The sequence below is a fragment of the Sparus aurata genome, chromosome 7 (genome assembly GCF_900880675.1).
Source record: "Sparus aurata chromosome 7, fSpaAur1.1, whole genome shotgun sequence".
NCBI lineage: Eukaryota > Metazoa > Chordata > Actinopteri > Spariformes > Sparidae > Sparus > Sparus aurata.
Window position 1 is genome coordinate 32,985,293 of NC_044193.1, and position 14,455 is coordinate 32,999,747.

The window sequence follows — 14,455 nt, forward strand, 5'->3', positions numbered from 1 at the left end:
GTCTTAACAAGAAAGCATTTCTGATGGAAACTCGTGCAAGTATTGACATTATCTGTTGTCAGAAGCTTCAGTCTAATTCTCCTGTTATTGATCTTCATAGACCGATAATAGGTGAACCATGCAGTAGTGGGGTGGCAGCACATACAGTGGATGCCAAATGAAGTGGAGATGTAATGGCAAGGATCATTAATGCCAAGGCTTGTGAATGCATTTATGAGTGCACATTGTAATCATGGCTGGGGTTGCTGGAGAGGAACCAAAGTCACAGTACATTACCCTCAAATAAATAACATAATTTACAGTATGTTCAGCAACTTTCAGCTACTGCATGAATAATACACATTGTGAATTGTCTCACCTCATGCATGTTTCATGAGGCAGGAGCAACAAACCCTCACTCTTTTGCACACATTTTTTCAGGGGCCTTACGCTGTTCTTCATCTTCAACAAATTCATAATCCAGCACCCAGTGGAGCTGCACCCGAACCTGTGCTTCAACTAGTCAAGCTTCATTTATCTTTCCGGGTCTTCTTTGTACATTAGCGTGCAACACCTCCTGCTGCTTCAATGAGCTTTGGGCATGCTACAGTAGCTGTCCGATGAGTCACAGTATAGTATAGCAGCAGGACCTGTTCTGCACAGCGGGGGACTTAGCTGTCTGCTACAGCTAGAAGTTAGCTACGAGCATGTGAGCAGCCTCTCAGGGCTTTTGTATGGAGCTAAATCGGGGTCAAATGTTTTGTACTTGAAAAAGTAAAATTTGAAACTGAAATTTCAAGTTTTGATCTTGAATTTTGAAAAATATATCAACATATTTAAAATAAAAATAAATGTATAAAAAGTTTTTTCAGGTTAAAAATAATTATGATCAACTCTGGTAATTCTTTTATATAAATCATTTATTTTCATTTTTCACTTTCATATGTTTTGATATTTGGGGTCCTATTTCTTTCAGTTGCGTGTTTTATCTTTTCAGAATCAGATCTTAGTTTTTTTACAGTTTCAAATCTTTTTTTTACAGTTTCAAATCTTTTTTCAGTTTCAGATCTTGCTTTTTCAGTTTCAGAGTTTTGACCCTGATCTAGCGTGAGGGGCGTGGCATCAACTGAGAGGGGCGTGGCATCATGACAGACAGCTCAACCAAAAGGCTACAGACCTCCCCCTGTCATGTTGCCTTCAGGGAACGTAGGATCTAAAACGATTCGGCTACGCCACATGAAACTGCTGTCGGTGACAACCTTCCATTTGCACACCTGCACGGCTAAAAGTGTTTTAATTTCCAAGGCTGTTTAGATGTGAGATGTGGAAGCTGTTTTAGGCAGTACTGAGGACCAGTTGTAGTACAGGAGCGAGAAAATTTCGCACACAGACACCCACACTTTAAGTACTAAAATGTCCGATTTCCACGTAGCACTGTGAATGCCTCGCAGTGTCTGCTGGCAATGGTGTCAGGTTCTGCTGGCTCACCTGCTGGACCCAGCACACAGGTGAGAAAAGTAAGGTTGGGACATTGTGATAAATATCAAAATGAGACGTCGTTGTGTGGTTTTTGTTCTGTAGTGTTGCCAGTGTTCTTTTACTGTTAATATAGCAACTGTTGCTACAGTAGGGTTCTTATTTGTTAGAATCAAGCTTAATTCTTCTTTTGTTTAGCCTATTATTTATTTTTCTGCCTCTGTTATCTCGCCTGTAATACATAAGCAGAGCATTGACGTCTAGACACACACACACACACACACACACACACACACGACACAAAGTATGACTACAGAAGGCAACATCTGAGATCAATTCTATTGATTATTTTTCTTAAAAATACACCTTTGATTGTGCACACTCTTTCCTGACATGAAACTTCCCCTTCCACAGCCTCTGATAGTGAACATGCATCGTGCTATGCCCACATTTTCTACTCCTTGGTCACCTCCCACTCTAAAGAGAACACAAAGAAATATATTTAAGTACTTATTAAAAAATAATAATAAAGATACCTAATTGTGTTTTTTAATTGTCAAATTATTGTGCTGTAATGTGCAAAACCATTGAAATGATCCTATGTTCCCTGAAGGCAACATGACAGGGGGGAGGTCTGTAGCCTTTTGGTTGAGCTGTCTGTCATGATGCCACGCCCCTCTCAGTTGATGCCATTTTTATTTTGAATATGTTGATATATTTTTCAAAATTCAAGATCAAAACTTGACATTTCAGTTTCAAATTTGACTTTTTCAAGTACAAAACATTTGACCCCGATTTAGCTCCATACTTTTGTAATGGTCTTTTAAGTGTGTCGGGGATGGGCATCAGGGCCCTGAGGGATGTTAAGGGGCTATAGTTGGGAGCTGGTGACTGTACCAATTATAATGTACTCTACAGATAAAATATCATATATTGGCTGGTGAACACACATTTACAGAAATATGAATTGAATGTTGAATGTACACAGTCTAGTGTTAATCAATGAATGAAGAGGCAAACAGCACTATAAGAGCAATGAGCTACTGGACATGCAGCTGAATGCTTCACTGGTGACCTGGATTATCAACTACCTCAAAGGTGACCACAGTACAGTATGTGAGGCTGCAGAACAATCATGACCATTGATGTCACGTAAGTAAGTGGTGGTGGTGGTGGACTATCATAAACAAAGGAATGTCTGAACCCAGTCAGCATCAAGCGAACTGAGGTGCACACTATGGATGACTACTGGTATCTGGGCTTCCACATAGACGATACGTTGGACTGGATTAAAACACTAATGCTGTGTACTAGAAAGGTCAGAGCCAACTCATATCTTTCAACTTTTGCAGAACAATGTTGCAGGTGTTTTATCACTTTGTGGTGGCCAGAGTCAACTTCTAGGGCTATTGCATGCTGGGTCAGCAGGCGAAGGGAGTTGATGCCAACAGACTCAATGAGCTCATCAGGAATTCTGGTTCTGTTCTGGGAGTGGAACTGGAGTCTTGGTGGAGATGTCAGAGAGCAGGATGCTGAGAAAACTAGTCAGTATTATTGATAATGTTTCTCATCCCCGGCATGGCACATTGGAGGTGCATCGGAGCACCTTCAGCTGTAGACTGAGACAACCAAGGAACAATAAAGGAGGTCACAAAAGATCTTTTCTACTATCAAACTTTAACTATATAACCATATAAAAATCATGTGTAACACTACGTCTTATAATTATTACCAGTTAATATCATGTGCATTATTGTATTGATGATAAGGAAAGGCAAGCGAGGAATACTTTTTTCCTGTGATCCATTTTCTAGGTCTGATCGAAATGGTTTTCTATCCTATGACTTGAGAACTGGCAAGGTTTTGGTAAGATAAAGTTTCTTAATTTTTATTTTTTCATCTTTGAAGTGAAATGTTTTTTTTGTTTTGTTTTTTCTCATGAAATGTCTATTTCATGCATGAGTCCAAAACAAAAAATAATTTTGGGATGGAGGACATTTTTTTGTAATACTCATTTTGGCCGCAAGAAGCTGAAATGCACCACTATCCATGTCCTTAAAAAGACTAAAAGCATTTGTGTTTTCTTCCGACGCAGTTTTGAGTTCTCCGTGCAAACTAAACACAAGATACATCTATTGTGTGTATTAGCAGGTTATCTTATAAAATGTCTTTCAATGTCATTTCAAATTCAATTTATTTTTTAGTTCATCCTGTACGTCAGCGGTCCTCAATAGGCGGCCCCCGGGCCACATCCGGCCCGCCGGCCTCCTGTGTGTGACCCCCGAACTGTTATTCCTTCACTAATGTGTTTTGGTTGGGTCAGCACGTGTATACTGGGACTTGTCTCCATGCCAACGATACACAGACAGCTGGGTCACTCACTGCTGCGAGCGCAATTTTTAACTTTCTCTTTTATTTTCGGGGCATTTCGCGTATTCATTTTACTGGTTGTAAGAGATTGAAAATGGCGTGTTCCAAGTAACCTGCTAAAAAAGTGGACAGTGAAAATCAGCAACTCAAAGATGTAGGGACTTAAAATTTCCATTCATTCTCCCTCCGACCAGGACAAGACCCACGTACCTAACACTGCAGCGGTAATTAGGAGTTTGCCGAATGTAGTTTAAGAAGATCTCCCGGCAAACACCCTTTCACTCGCAGTGCCAAAATTTATATCATCCTTGTTAAAACTCAACACCATTTAATCACAGAACAAACAACGTGAATTAACCCACAACCATCTTACATATCATCTTATTCACAAATACATTCATGAACCATAATTACACCAACACCAACAGAATACCCAAGAGTCATTGCGCCACAGTCCACAAGGTGCGTTACAATAAGCCAGGAGAAGCTGTGATGAAGATTTCCAATTTGAAACGGCATTATGAGACGAAGCATAGGAATTTTGAAGAGACATTTCCTCAAAATTCAGAGGTAAGCACAACACAACTAAATGCACTGAAATCGTCATATCAAGCTGCAAGCAGGATTCTTGTCACATCTATGACACAACAACAAAAAGCAACAGAGTGCTCACTTAGAGTGGTGTGGATTTTGGGTACGCACAAAAAGCCGTTCTCAGATGCAGAAATAATAAAATAATGCGTGATTGAAGTGATGGACACAATGTTTGAAGGCAAACACAAAGAGGAAATATTCAACTATGTATTTTAATTTATGTTAAAATGGAAATGACATTATATTTTAGTTCGTATTTTTCTTGTTGTTTTGAATGAAAAGGACATTTTGTTTTGAATATTACAGTATTATTGCACGTGGCCTGACCGACCTCAATACATGGACCTTTGAGTCATTGAAAAAAATCTTTGTGGCCCTTTAAGATTTGTATTTGAGTACCCCTGCTGTACGTCTTAATTTAATTGTTATTGTATGAGGCACAGATTGTTGCATTTATCCTCTTAAACACTTTATATTCTGTATATTTAATTATGTTTTGTCCCAAACTGAGCCCAGTGTGAGCCCACTAGTTGTTATTGCTTTTTACTTTTTTTCTACTGCACTATTGAATTCTGAAATGATCTCTGACACACCAATTTCCTTTGGGTAGTACAGTGGAGTTAACCTTTAAAATCTAAGTCAAGTTTTATTGTAATACTCCCACAGACCTAAACAACAATGTGTACGTTTGTGATTATGTAACACTGTCCACCATCCAACCTTGTCTGTTGCTCTTAGCTGCAGGGCCATTGGTTTCAACTGAAGACGTAGGATAAATCTTTTACAAGTGAAAGAGTCTACCATGCTAGCAGTCCAGCATGTCAGCATGCTAATACGGTAATGGCTATGGTAACATGCTGATGTGTAGAAAGTAATATCAATGTTAACATATACTAATTATCAATTACCACAATGTGCTGTGGCTGATGAGAATGGCATTTTTCATATTGGACAATAAATTGAAGAATTGGACAATTTAACACTGATGCCTCCATTTAACCTACATAAGCAAACAAGGCTATTTCTGTGCACTTCTTATATTTATTCCTGATGCCTGTCACCAGTTCAGATTCCCATCCAGATCTGATAAATCATAAAAGTTCATTCCTAATTTGGAAAATAAAAGTGACATCCTTTGGGCAGAAGTTACATTTCCTCCAAAAACATATTTAGCAAAGTATTAAATCTGTCTATTGCCTCGCAGGCTCCCGAGGTATGGAGCAACATCACATTCATACAACTGATGGAAATTTGCACATTTGCAAATTATGTATATCTCTGCACTGGTAAGTGTTGGTTTTTGCACTCTGCCCACCTAGACATTTTCTTTATGAATTTTGTACTAAAGCTTAAGTGATAATTGTTATTCTTTAATACAGAGCGTGTTTGAAGAGCAGGCCACCAGTGCTGTTTGGAAGCTGTGGAAACATGTTCATGTGCAGGAACAAGAAATATGAGAAGCAGTCAGTGTGACTCTGTGAGCCTCATGGCGTCATTTTTGTATCACTTCTAGGTCACCCATGCCACCTAATCCATTATCTAGCACTGCAGCAGGTTATCTCCTGACCACTTGTAAAAGCCTTGCAACAACTGAAGGAACAACGATCAATAGCCTGATGGCCAGCCACTGGTTTCCAGTGATGTGGCAAAAACTAAAAGCTGCCACCAGTGATTCCTTGAAGCCGGCTTATACATTTGAGAGAGCCTTTGAAACCACAAACACTCCACACCAGAGAGCCTGTTTCTATACCTTTAAGCTCACCCTTTCACGTTTTACAGATAATACCAGGCTGAATATTGACTGATTGACTCAAAAGGGAAGACTATGCTTTACTGGTGGGGACAGTAAACCCCATACAAACTCAGAATGCCACTAATGGCAAAGTTTCCATTTAAGACTCAAATCAAATTGAAGTGGATTTGAAATGGCATAAAAATATTGCTGTTCTAAATATTAAATAAGATCAGCTCAACAAATCTTTCTTGTTTTTGTCAGCAGTGTTGAACCTATATCTTCCTTCATCTCAAGAAAGAGAGTGTGAAATTATTTTGGCAATGCTGAGTGAGGATGTTTCAGTGAAATTTGCCATTTTCATTAAATCTTTATTATTTGCATTAAAAAAAATCCTTGAATGGTGACTGAGCTCCAAGGACTGAAAATGTCTCTATCTTTTTAGAAAAGACTTCGACATGCTCTAGAAAACCTGTTTCTGACATAGGTGTGGATAGTGACAGAGGGAAAGTTAATAACCTCAGCTGGATTAGGAGAGGGGCCAGCTGCGCTCTTTTATTTCTTATTAAACGTATTTGTACGTCTGTGTGTGTGTGTGTGTGTGTGTGTGTGTGTGTGTGTGTGCAGGTGGCTGAGGCAAATTGAAAAAGGAAAAGCAAATTTTTTCAGCCAATCCTGGGTTGGATTGAGGGTCACAGGGTTTAAGCATGAATTCTTTCATTGAGAAAATTACGTGCGGGGATTGAATTTGCACTGTAAAAGATATAAGCACTGACAAGCAATGAGATATCACCCATCAGACAAAGCAGGACACAGCTGAGGTGCTGTGTGTCATGTGGCATTAGTATGTTGTGCATTGGTGGGAATTCTGATGCAAGAACCAAGGATTCTATCAAAGGAAACATTCTAAAATCATTGTGCCTTCTGATTGGCTTAATGAGATGGTAAAATAGCCCACTGCATGGCTGATAGGATAAAATCAACACATTTTTATCACTGACTGAATAGGTCGATTGACTCCTACCAACACCAATATTGCTGTTACCAAAACAACATAACCGATGCAGTGAACCACCAACATGCAAACCAGATCCTCATCACACCTTCTGCTTTAGGAAAACATCTAAAATCATCATCTTTTAAATGGCTCTGCTGTTTGTATGTACATTACTAACTCAAAACTATCTACGTTAAAATAACCACTATGTTTTCAAGGCGTTCTCCTTCCTATGTGGACTTTGTCACTTATAAAACCTCACCTGACTTCCTCATTTGGTGCTGTGATAATTACTTTGTTGAAATAAGCTGCTTCTACAGGCGACCTATATGATTGTTTTTCTGATGAAGCGATGAACGGTTTGGTTAAACAAGCACAGGACTTTCATTGAGGAGTATCATATACTATACTGTCGATTTTTATAGCCTTCCCTTGTTGGAGTATAAACTGCTCAACAAAAGAGATGCAGGATCATTTGTTTTAACGGTCAAACATGAGAAGGCAGTGCATGGTATGAATATTAGCAACAAGAGCAAACGTTATTTAGCAGTTACTTTAGCAACAGAGTGATGGGTATCTGCCTATCAGCAAACTCCATAAATCATCGCGCCAAGGTAACTGGCCTTTTGAAGCTGTTGGTTAGCAGCATTTAGCAGTTTGGCAACAAGTACAGCTATCTGGCCATAGTTGAGGCAAAGCAGCTGGAGGACATCAAAGGGAAAACCAGACAATATTTTCTCCAAAAATATGTCCCAGTTAGTGCTGTGCGATATGGACAAAACTTTATATCTTGATATAGCTAATTTTATATCCTGATAACGATATATATCCCGATATAGTATTTTTTCTTATATATATATGTATATATATATATATATATATATATATATATATATATATATATATATATATATATATTCAAATCAATCACATGTCAGCACTTTTTTTGATAACCATGTGAATGAAAGGCGAATGAACGGCACTTTCTCCTTTTATACTTGACTTTTTGCAGGACTGTCAAAACAAATAAGAATTTGTAAACAAAAAGTATTCCACGCTCTCAGGCTCGTTTGGTGTGTTTTTTTTCTTTTCGTCACTTTGTGGTTTTGAGGTAACGTTAGTGCTTTCTTCTTGCTGTCTCTGTACTGTTTTCATGTCGTGTCTTTAAGTGGTAGAAAAGATTAGATGTAACAACTTGTTAGCGGCATGTTTTGCAGATTCATGTTGTCTGGTTGGTGTCTGATTCCGGTTCCCCCTTTTGGGCTCAGCTTCTTGGGTTCTGTTTCTGTATGCGCGTCTGATGTAACGTTACTAGTCATGTTATTTTCGTTTGCTCCCGGTGCCGTAAACGAGTCCTTGTGGGTGACATAAAAATGCTACCACAAAGCAGTAGCGTTGGTGCAGTTTTGAACTCAAAATTTGGATATCCAACGGTCATTCCAACGTTGAGTTGTGCTTTACACGCCGTATTAGATCACAACCGTAGTGTACGTTAACGTTAGTGAAGCAACAGTGCTAAACAAGTAGCCTACATGTTAAAATTACGATATAAAAAACAGAGGGTTATATCCTACGGTAGACATTTTTAGGGTTAGGGTTAGGGTATACGATATATATCGTAATACCGCACAGCTCTAGTCCCAGTTTCACCCAAATCAGTGAATGAAATTACAAAGTTATATTTTTGTACAGCAATCATGAGGTCTGGCACCCAGACACAATTTAGTCGATGACATCCTTTTTTCACACATCCGTGGCAGCAGGAAGTGCAGGATGAGTCAACCACATTGTTTAGTTGCGTTTACCAGGAAACTACATACTCTAAAATACCAACAAAATGTACTTTTTGTGCCATTGTTGGGCCTGATATTGGTGTAGTAAGATAAAAAGCAAGACATATGTTTTAAAAACACATTTACAACAATTTTTACCTCATGTAAAACTTGAATGACCCCATGTCACTTATTTATTCATTTTGCTTATGACTGATCAATTTTATGTAAAATGGCCTCTTTTTTTTAATGTTATATTAAAATACTATGAGGATGGTGTTTGAAAATAATAATGTGCGAGTACAATGTATTATTTGTGTTCTACCAACATGTATCTGTTCATGTGTGCATGTCAGCATACGCTCATGTTAGTGCCCCCGAACATCAGTCACCAGTCTTGATGGAGAATGACCTCAGGGTTCTGGAGAACAAACCATTCCTTCCCCTTAAAGTGAGCATTAGGGTGAGTGTGTGTGTGTGTGTGTGTGTGTGTGTGTGTGTGTGTGGCCACTGAGGCCTCATAACTGGCTGATATGCAAAACTGTCAAATTAATGTCATGCATGCAGTGCTAGAAATATGACAGCTGCGTTTTGTTTTTTCTAATATGTTTCGACAGCTAACTAAACAGATTGTGCCTCTAACTACATGTCTATTTGAGCTGCTTACATTAGCTTGAATGGTTATTTATGATGAATCTGTAGGCTACTGTTCTCTTTAGGTTAGTGTTTGTGGAAGTGACAGCTGGTAGAGCAGGTGTGTGATGTGTGATGCATTGTTACATCATGAGTCTTTTTTACTTCTGTTGTTCGTAGTTCAAAACAGTTTGAAGCGATACAGAGAGAAGCTGTTACCTCCTCTACTGTGATTGGTCAGTGTCTGGAAAGTGGCAGTGATAAGTGCAGCACAGCACTCTCTCTACTCATATTGCCCTAGGGATTATGTTTTTACACAGTGTTCCTGTTTGCTGTTTATTATTCAGCCAGATGAAAACAGGCACACTATGCAGCCACAACTGTGACCAGAAACTAGTTCACCAGTGTCCACTGATTGGTGCATTTCTGCAAGTCTGATTTTATTTTCCATCAACCCATTTCTTTCACTGCCTACATTTCAACAAAGAATAAAAGAGTCCACTGTGGATTCGTCATTATGAAATTGACCATCAAAGAGGACATGTCTTTTTCATTATCACTTGAAAAGAGAAGGGTTCCCGTCAAGACACATGTAAGGACTAGACATATGCAAGAAGTCACAACAGTGGTTTAAGTGATGATCAGCTTCTACGGAGAACAGCCGTTACATTCAGGCTTAATCCAGTTTTTAATGTTACACCTCTTCCTTCAGCCAGTTAGCTACCAAGACATCCGAAAACTTGTGGTGAATTTTTTCTGCCCAATATAAAGAAAAAGTCGATAATACATTGAAACAACAGAGTCTCTGAAAAACCTCTGTTTGGAGGGCCATGTAGCCCTGAGACTTCACCCTACCCCTCTAGCCCAGCAATAATCACGAGACCTTGCCCCTAGACATTAAGTAGTGGAGGAAAGGGGTGTCCACACCAAGTACTATAGCTACAGTTAACAATGACGATAACAGCGTGAGCATCCACAACAATGCGCTACATGCTCCATCTGTGTCGGCAGCTTAGGAAAATTAATATTATTGACCTAATAGTGCTGTATGCTGTACAGAGAACCAAAAAGTAACTCTCTAATATCCACACATTAATTTAAGGTGTTTCTCAGATGGTTAGCCAACAATTAAACCCTGGAAGCTCAGTTTCACTCAGTGCAAGTTTCTGATTGACTGTGTAATGTAATGTAATGTGTTTGCTGCATCAGATAACATTTCCTGACGTCTGTCTTTGAAGCAGAATATGAACAGCATAAGGTGCTCAAAATAAATAATGTTAAAAGTTTGTGTGTGGATATTAACCATTTATATTAGCATTACACCTCGCATCTCCAGCAGAGCAACTGACACGTTGACAAATGGAGCATCTGTAAATAGCAGGAGGTTATGAAACAGCCAGACCACAATGTTTTGCAAATAAAGATTTGCAAACCAAATGATTGACCGTTTTGAGAACAACCATTATCTCGTTTTACCTTCTGCTGTGAGAAAGTCATTATTTTCTTCTCAGCATCATCAGCAGTGATAGCCCCCACCTGACTCTAGACAGCTAATTGGTCAAGTCATTACTAGAGCAATATCACTCATTAGACTGCAGAGAGTTGTATGGTCATCTGGCTGGATGAGTAAATCCTCTATGTTGATATGGCCTATTAATCAACGTACATAGTTAATATGTGGTGTGTAGGCAATGTAATCTTTATTCAGATGCCAATGAGAACAGTTTGAAATAAACAGGGGCAGTGCAGGCTCCAAGCAGCATGGAAACAGTCAGTGAAAGAAGTGGAGCGAAGCCTTAGTCTGAATACAAATCTACATGACATCATGACAAGCAACCATGGTAAAACTTTAAGAACCATTACCAATAAATGATACATTTATAGTTAATAGTAATTTCACTACTGTGAAATGTTTTATTAACCATTTATTAAACAATTGTTTGCCATAAATTTACAATTGACCTTTAGTAAACAATTGCTTGATAAATGGTTTCACAGTGAAGTGAGGCATTTAATTGTTTAGTTATGGTCACATTACTATTAAATAAAGTTTAATCAACTATTAATTTATGATTTACTAGTTTTTAAGTGTCTTTACGGTCTTGGGCCTTCTTACTTATCTGACCTGCTTTTACTCTATCAGCCCCCGCTGACCCCTGAGGTCCTCCGGCACAGGCCTTTTGACCATACCACAGGTTCGTTCAAAAAAGCATGGGGAGGCGGCTTTCAGTTATTATGGGCCCCGACTGTGGAACAGCCTGCTGGAGAACCTCAGGGTTGCGGAGACTGTTGAGGTATTTAAAAAGAGGCTCAAGACCCACCTTTTTAACCAGGCATTTAATTGATTTTTAAATTCCTTTTTAATTCCTTTTATGCTGTGCTAATCAGAGCGTTTATATCCTTTATCCTTTTTTTACTGTTTTAATCTCTCAAGTTTTTAGCCTCTATGCTTTTATGCTTTTGTCTCTCGTGTTTTTAGCCTTTATGCTTTTATGTTTTTGTCCCTAGTGTTTTTAGCCTCTATGCTTTTAAGTTTTAGTCCCTCATGTTTTTTAGCCTATATGCTTTATGCTTTATTTTACTGTTTTACTGTTTTAGTCTGTCAGTTTTTAATCTCTAGTGTTTCCTCATGGGGGCCTGACTGGGAGTTGTCTCTGGTCTGGCTGCTGGGGGTGCTGTCCCATGGACGGTTTCGGCCCGGGTGGGTAGAGGGTTCTGCACCTTTGTGCGGGGCCTCCTGCCTGCCTGGGTTGGGGTGGCTCTGTGGCAGTGCTCCCTGTGGCCTTGGACCGGGATCTCTCTCAGTGTGGTTGGCCCCCCCAAAAGTAGCTTCCTCCGCGCCTCGCTGCCCAGCCATGTCTCTTTAGTGACAGCTAGTGTATGTGTGGGTGTGAGTGTGTATGTCTGTGTGTCTGCCTGCGTATGTGTGAGTGTGTGTATGAGTGTATGTCTTTGTGCATGTCTGTAGGGGTGGGAGGGTTGGGTTCTTTGAATTTTCTTCTCTTGATTTTATTTGCCGTTTCTTTTTTTCTGTTGTTGTTTTTAATCTCTGTAAGGCACTTTGAGCTACTTTTCTGTATGAAAAGCGCCATACAAATAAAGATTGATTTGATTTGATTTGATTTATTAATGATGGTTGCTTATGTGTTCCTGCAACCATGAAAACAGCCAACATATGGCACAATATGGAATATATATCATTTTACTAAGAACTAATAAAGAGCACTAACACAGCCAGAGTAATCCGGTGAGAGGGCCGGAGAGAAAGCATGAGATGTTGGACCCTCATTTGTCTTCCACAAAACCAAAGAATTAGTTTGCGTATTTTTTTTTTAAGAAATGTTGTTTCATTGAAGAAAATGTCCTATGTTATAACATCACCTGAAATATTAAAGTAATCAAGGCTGCAGCTAGCCCTTATTTTCATTATAAATTAATCTCAGATCACCTTCTTGATCGACGAAGCATTTGGTCCATGTTAAACTAGAACCTACCTACTACCTCCACCAAGGCCCAACAGTCCATTTTATTTCAATAAGGCTGGATCCAAGATCAAACTCACTTTTAAAACTCACTCTAAATTTGAAACCACCCATAACAGATTTACCATAATTTAAGATCACCAGATCTGTAACAGTCAACCACTAGGACAGTGGTCCTCAATAGGTGGCCCCCGGGCTGCATCCGGCCCGCCGGCCGCCTATTTGTGGCCCCCGAACTATCATTCCTTCACCATGTGTTTTGGTTGGGTCAGCACATGTATACCAGGACTTTTCTCCATGCCAACAATACACAGACAGCTGGGTCACTCACTGCTGCCTGCCAATTTTTAACTTTCACTGTCGTTTTTGGAGCAGATTGCTATTGACATTTTGCCAGCTGTAGGAGCCTAGATTGCACGAAAATGGCATGTTCCAAGTTCACTGCTAAAAGAAAAGTGGACAGCGAAAATTATATAGCTATAGCTGTGGTGAATACTTCCAATTTGAAACGGCATTATGAGACGAAGCATAGGAATTTTGAGGAGACATTTCCTCAAAATTCAGAGGTAAGAACAACAAAAATGGATGCACTGAAATCATCATATCAAGCTGCAAGCAGGATTCTTGTCACATCTATGACCAACAACAAGCTAAGCAACGCAGTGCTCACTTAGAGACTTAGAAACTTTGTTTTATTCAACTATTTTAATTTGTCAAAATGGAAATGGCATTTTATTTTAGCTTGTATCAGTCGGAAATACCATGAAGCTAAATACACTTGAATGTTTTCATAAATTCCATGCATTATTCCCTGTTAATTATAATGTTGAAAAAAAGGCCTAAACCGTGGATCGGTTCCTTCATCAAGATCTGCACAAGACATTTATGAGGTCTATTGTGGGATGGGATCCATTCTCCATCGATGTTTTGTGGAAATCCGTTCAATAGTTTCTGTGTTATTCTGCTGACAAACCGACCAACCAACCCAACAAACCATGGACTTGTCACATAATTGACAAGCTTATTCACGGCTCAACTATTATGTCAATAGAATCACGCGTGAAAAGATCCTGAATGTGAGCTGTGCTTTTTGAGCAACTTTATAGAAAACTTACTGTGGACGAAAAAAGCAGATAACGTTGCTTGGAGGGAAACACAAAGGAGGGAGAAGCTGAAAGGATTCAAATGCACACAACCATTCCTAAAAAAATTATAAGCTATTAATCATTGACCAACATTTTCTGTGGATTGTCTAACTGATTAAACAGTTCTAGCAGGTAATGAAGATGGATTTTGATAAGATAAATGTCAGTGAGCAGAGGGTCATGTTTTAGTTTTGACAGTTTTAGTAGTCCATATATCAGCAGTGCAACTGATGAAATCACCACCCAGTAACTGTCAGTTTAAGTCCTTGTGGGCC

The 14,455-nt window shown here is 39.2% G+C and overlaps 1 protein-coding gene across 1 annotated transcript in view; it reads right to left on the minus strand.

Annotated features, from left to right (window-relative positions):
- The window catches only part of plch2a (phospholipase C, eta 2a), a 203,539-nt gene that overhangs the window by 123,480 nt on the left and 65,604 nt on the right, over positions 1-14,455 (minus strand). The window lies entirely within an intron of this gene.